Source organism: Chiloscyllium plagiosum, chromosome 1 (genome assembly GCF_004010195.1).
Source record: "Chiloscyllium plagiosum isolate BGI_BamShark_2017 chromosome 1, ASM401019v2, whole genome shotgun sequence".
NCBI lineage: Eukaryota > Metazoa > Chordata > Chondrichthyes > Orectolobiformes > Hemiscylliidae > Chiloscyllium > Chiloscyllium plagiosum.
The window spans coordinates 38,477,818-38,483,580 of record NC_057710.1 but is presented as its reverse complement, the minus strand read 5'-3'; the positions used below and the strand labels follow the sequence as shown (position 1 = coordinate 38,483,580).

The 5,763-nt window shown below is 51.7% G+C and overlaps 1 long non-coding RNA gene across 1 annotated transcript; it reads right to left on the bottom strand.

The window, feature by feature from the left end:
* Positions 1–215: 215 nt before the first annotated feature.
* LOC122555348 lies at positions 216–5,436 on the bottom strand. Its single transcript, XR_006313237.1, has 2 exons — positions 5,365–5,436; positions 216–839 (listed from the first exon to the last, which is right to left on the bottom strand). It is a non-coding gene; the product is annotated as an uncharacterized LOC122555348 (long non-coding RNA).
* Between the last annotated feature and the right edge of the window lie 327 nt (positions 5,437–5,763).

The window sequence follows — 5,763 nt, the reverse complement described above, 5'->3', positions numbered from 1 at the left end:
TCCAGAAGAGACATAGACATTAAAATTGTTGTTAGCTACCAGAGCCATTAATATGTCCTATTTATAGATGAAACCACTTTGAAATTAAACAACATAATTAATACATTTGTATTTGAAAAATAATTCTTACTATCAGGAAATCTTTCTGCAAAAGAAAAGTTAAATTGATTAAGGATATAATATAAATTTTATTTTCTTAACTTCCTTCCCTGGTATTTAAATAAAAAAGTATATTATTTTTATTGAAGAGGTGAGTAAATCATGGAGGAATCATTTGGAACAGTCACAGAGCACCATGAAATGAAATATCTGAATTAACATATACACAGCTGATGTACCGTCTGGATTAATGGTGTTTTGTATTGATGCTCACTTACATCATTGGCACTTGCAATGGAGGCCTTGGCAAATTTTCTACTCCATTTAAACTCTATTCATGTTGATGCTGATATGTGTACAATTCTCTGTTTTTCTTGCCATATACCAAAATAAAAGCAAGTGAGTTGTCTTGCAAAGGCAGGGATATGTCAGTTTCCAGACAGGAAATAGATGAGTTCTTGAAAAAGAAAGGAAACAGTTCTTAGAACTATTTGTTTAAGGCATTTATGTTTTCTCTCTTCTCGCAGAGCAATGCTTGGCCTCCATGCTCAGTGTGTTTAGCAACCTCCTACAGTGGTGTGATTAAAATCAGGAGCACCCTGTGTAAGGAATTGCAGACACCGATCTGTTTCCCATCACTGCATGGTGCCATATGCTGCAGCATTCCAGAACCTGGTCCTCAAACGAGACATCGGTTGAGGTTTTTTGGCCTCTTTAAAGCATGAGTAACACTGCCTTGCCTGTCAAAACAACAATGAAAAGTATTAATCCAATGATGTTAACACAAATAACTTGTTAAACAATCATATTCATGCAAACAAACAGAAATCGACACAGAAACAGCGTGAATTTTACATTGGTGTTATGGGTCCTAATACCAGAAGCAAGTGGGGCGGCATGGTGGCTCAGTGGTTAGCACTGCTGCCTCAAAGCGCCAGGGACCTGGGTTCAATTTCAGCCTCAGGCAACTGTCTGTGTGGAGTTTGTACATTCTCCCCGTGTCTGCGTGGGTTTCCCCCCAGTGCTGCGGTTTCCTCCCACAATCCAAAGATGTGCAGGTTAGGTGAATTGGCCATGCTAAATTGCCCATAGTGTGTTCAAGGATGTGTAGGTTAGGTGCGTTAGATGGGAGTAAATGTAGAGTGGTAGGGTAGGGGAATGGGTCTGGGTGGGTTACTCGTCGGTGTGGACTTGTTGGGCTGAAGGGCCTGTTTCTGCACTGTAGTGATTCTACGAAAACCAGAGCGAGAAGTCCTGCTTCAGTGGATAGTAGGACCAGGGGCTTAAAGGTTGCTGCCAAGCTTGTTGACCCTAATAAAGAAAGTATGATGCCACCCAACCAAAAGCTATTGAAAGGCCAGCCACTCACCAGCCTCAGCAGCGCCACTGCTTATGGTGGCCATTGATGGAATTGTATCTGGAGGATGAGGCACTATTTATCCTCAAAGTCGGTTAAGTGGGATTTGGGATATCCCTGACTTGCAGAGGTGGGGAAAAGCTGAGTCTGGGAAGGCAGGAAGTAGAGAGGCAGCTGAGAGCCCGAGCCATTGGGCAAACACTGTCCCAAAATGGAGAGCACAACCACACTTAGAGCCAGTAGAACATCATCGGGGAGGTGGCTACTGCTGGAGCAGAGAGTCTCAGCCACTGAGGGGGACGGGGGTGGGGTATCAGGTAGTCCCTAACTAGTCACTTGTGTGACTCAGTTAAGCTCCAAACAGGAGCAGGCTATCTATCACCTTTTCCATGAAGTGGGCAGTGACAAAACCATTTTGTCAAGCTTCCTGACATCCACCCAAGTCACAAAAAAAGCTAGTAAAATTCTGCTCAGTGAATAATTTACCTGTTTTGTTTGTGACTGACATTTTACTTTGGCTGAGCCTCTCTCTTTATAAACCATTCTGCTGGACAGACCTCTTCAAGCAGGAGTCAAGTTTTGGCGTTATGTTCAGATGGAAGATCTGAGAGCTGAAATATTGGCCAAGATTCTGTTGGGCTGATGGGGTGGGTCTCGCCTACTGATGGGAGAAGCAGTATACAGCCCCGTATGTTCTTCAGCTGGGACCACATGGAAAGAAATGCCCATTTATGTGGTCACCATCTGGACCTTCCACCATATTTGAGAACCCCAGTAATGGAAGCTCTCTCCAGCAGGAGCTGTCAATGCAAATGGTAGCAGGGAGCAATCATGTACCCACCTGAGGCAAGGATTGTTAGATTTCTCCAGTTTCCTCATTTTCCCTCCCCCCACCTCGTCTCAGTCAAATCCCTCGAACTCAGCACCGCTGGATGCTGCCTGACCTGCTGTGCTTTTCCAGCAATACATTTTCAGCAAGGATTGTTATGGCACCTGGATCAAAGGTGGAGTGGGGTTGGGGGCATGTCATAGAGGGGATGGCGGAGAGAATATGTCAGAGGGTGGGACAAGGGCAGCATGGCGGCTGTCAGCACCAGGGACCAAGTTCGATTCCAACCTTGGGTGCCTGCACATTCTCCCTGTGTCTACATGTGTTTCCACCAAGTAACTTGGATTTACTCCCACAGTCAAAGATGTGCAGGCTAGGTGGATTAGCCATGGGAAATGCAGGGTTACGGGGATACTGTTCTTGGGAGAGGTGTCTGGTTGGGAGTCAGAGCAGACTCGATGGGCCAAATGGCCTCTACCTGTACAGTAAGGATTCAATGATTCTGTGATGATAAGCAGAGGTAGAGGGAAGCTTTCAATGCCCATCCACCACATTCCCATGCTAGGTTGCTCGATATACTGCTTCACTACTTGAAAAAAACCCCTTTCCATACTCCCACCACCAAGCGACACTCAGGGTTCTGCTGATGGCCTTTTTCACACATTGAAAGGCCACGCAGATCTCATTTAAGCCGTGAGCCACTGCTAAGATTACTAGAGCTCAGGGGTAATGGATGGCAACTGGCTCATTAATGAGCCAAAAAAGCACTCCACCTGATTCCTGATGAAGGGTTCCGGCCTGAAATGCGATTTTCCTGCTCCTCGGATGCTACTTGACCTGCTGAGCTTTTCCACCAACACACTCTCAACCCTAACACACCAGCCAGTTCTACAATCTGACTTAATCATTACAGCTTCCCCCAGCACTAGGAGACAGCTGTAGACCCTGTAACCATGGGAAGAATTTTCCCAAGTCCTGAATGACATGCTATGGTAAAATATTTGAGGAATCATACGAGATATTGGGTGAGGACTTTCTCCACATCGAGACCATCAAGTTGCAACTTCAAAACAGGAAGGTGAAATTCTCTCCAGTTACTGGTGAGAGGCCTATTAATGGCGATTATTGGTCTTTATTGCTTTCATTACTGTTTAATCCTACATCATTAATATACCAATCCTTACTCCCTATCTGTCAGATAGAAACAAGATGCTTTGCTCCTCTCCCTTGTATGCAGCTGTAAATGTAACTGTTTGTTGTAAACTGTTTTTGTAATTTGTTTAATAAAATTAAAAAAAGAAACAAGATGTTTGCCCTTTGATGTGAAGGGCACTGCTTGTAACTGGCCACTCAGGTGTTTTCCCTATTGAGAATTGGATCAGTGTGAGTGTGAGTGCGCACGTGCAAGGACTCTCCTCCTTGAAGGGGACTGTCCCTGGACTAACTACCCTGCATCCAGAGAGAGGAAGGAAAGAAGAAGAAGAAGAGGGGTAGGAGGCAGAAGCAGAAGGAGGTGAGAGCTTTTGAGCCTGGGGCCTACTTTTGGAGCTGCAGCCTGGGCCTCACTCAGGTCAAGGGAGTATTGCTGCTGACCTGGGGCCCACTCCCACTGCTGGTCACTGGGACCCCGCCCAGACCTGCCTCAGCTGTTGCTGCTTGAGGCCTGCCTCATTGCTGCTGCCTGGGACTTGCCTTGGGGCCCCTCCCAGGACCTCCACCACTGTTGCTGTTATTAGAGGCCCACCTCCACTGCTGCTGCCTGGGACTTGCCTTCGGGACCCTCCCCAACAGGTCTGCTCCCCACCGCTGCAACCAAGGAACTGCCTAGGACTTGCCAGAGGCCTGCCTCCACCGCTGCTGTTGCCTGAGGCCTGCCTCCACCACCGCTGCCTGGGACTCGCCTTGGGTCCCTCCCCAGAACCTCCACCACTACTGCTGCCTGGGACTCAATTTTGGGGCTGCCTGGGACTTGCCTTGGGGACCCTCCCCAACAGGTCTGCTCCCCACCGCTGCGACAGAGGGCCTACCTGGGACTCGCCCGAGGCCTTCCTCCACCGCTGTTGTTACCTGAGGCCGGTCTCCACCGTCGCTGCCTGGGACTCGCCTTGGGCCCCTCCCCACAACTGCTGCTGCCAGAGGCCCACCTCCACCGCTGCTGCCTGGGGCCTACTAACATCGAGCAGGAGAGTATGGCGAGCCCGAAAGTCGCGGGGCCCAGCCGCACCTATGCCGGGGTAGCCGCTGCCTTAGGCTCAGCTGTCCCAACCCCGGCTGCAACCGCAAACCCCTTCAGGCACCTGACTAAACGCCTGGGGCTAAAGGCCTATCCCCACCCCAACATGTCCATCGAGGCCTGCAGTAAGGCCATGGCTAGTGTGGTCGGCCCACTGGCCATTGTCGCTGCGGCCCGGATGTACGGGAAGGCCGTGTTTTTCCTGAAGACCGAGCAGGCGGTCCACCTGGCCGTGGAGAGGGGGCTCATTGTGGGCGGGACACATTTGCCCGTCGACCCTCTGGAGGTTACGGCCCAGAGGGTCGTGATCTCCAACGTCCCGCCCTTCATTGCCAGCGAGCTCCTTCTTCCCCACCTCACCACCTTGGGGAGATCCGGTCGGGTGTCCAACCGCTCCTGCTCAGTCTTAAGGACCCTGCCCTCTGACACATATACTCCTTCCGATGCCAGGTGTTCATTTGTCTGGCCTGGGTGGAGGTCACCGAGGGCTCTTTCACCCTCCTCCACGAGGGTGCGGCCTACCGTGCCTTCTGGATGGCGGACAGCATGCAGTGCCACCTGTGCCATGAGGTGGGGCACATTAGAAAAAACTGCCCCACCCAGAAGGCTGCCCAGCCTACGCCAACAGCTGATAGTGGTGCCGCCGCACTCACTCCCCCTCCCCCGAAGTCAACACCACAAGCCCCGGCCCAGCGTCACCCCAGCGCGGGAACCCTGACCCCCAAACCCGTACCTGATCCTGGTCCCACTGACCCCACATCCACTCCCCACCCCATCCCGATAGAGAAACCCCTGGGGCTTCAACGCCTCCACCGAGCTCGTGCCCAGCCATACCCCAGCACTAACCTGGGGGGAGCCACCGCTGCCCTACCTCCTGCAGCGACCGTGTCTCTGGGCCCCTGCCCTGCCCGCCGTCACCTGATAAACCAGGGGTGGGACAGGAAGTGACACGGTGACCCTCCCCACCCTGGCCACGTCCCCTGTCTTCCCCCAGCCAATCGTAATCTGGGAAAGGCTGGGGGGAGGGACCTTGGGCCCCATGACCACCGAGGTGGGCGGGGAGGGGAAGACCCATAAATCCCCCCTGTCTCACTGGGGAAAAGGCACCAGCCCTTGGAGGCAAGAGACACTCCAGTAGTGCGCCGGCGGCGCTGCCCCGCCCCTCTCCGCGGGACGAATCAACGGTGCCCCTCGACTGTCCCGCACCGCGGCCCGACCTACCCCAAACCCCCCAGGGGCTACAGC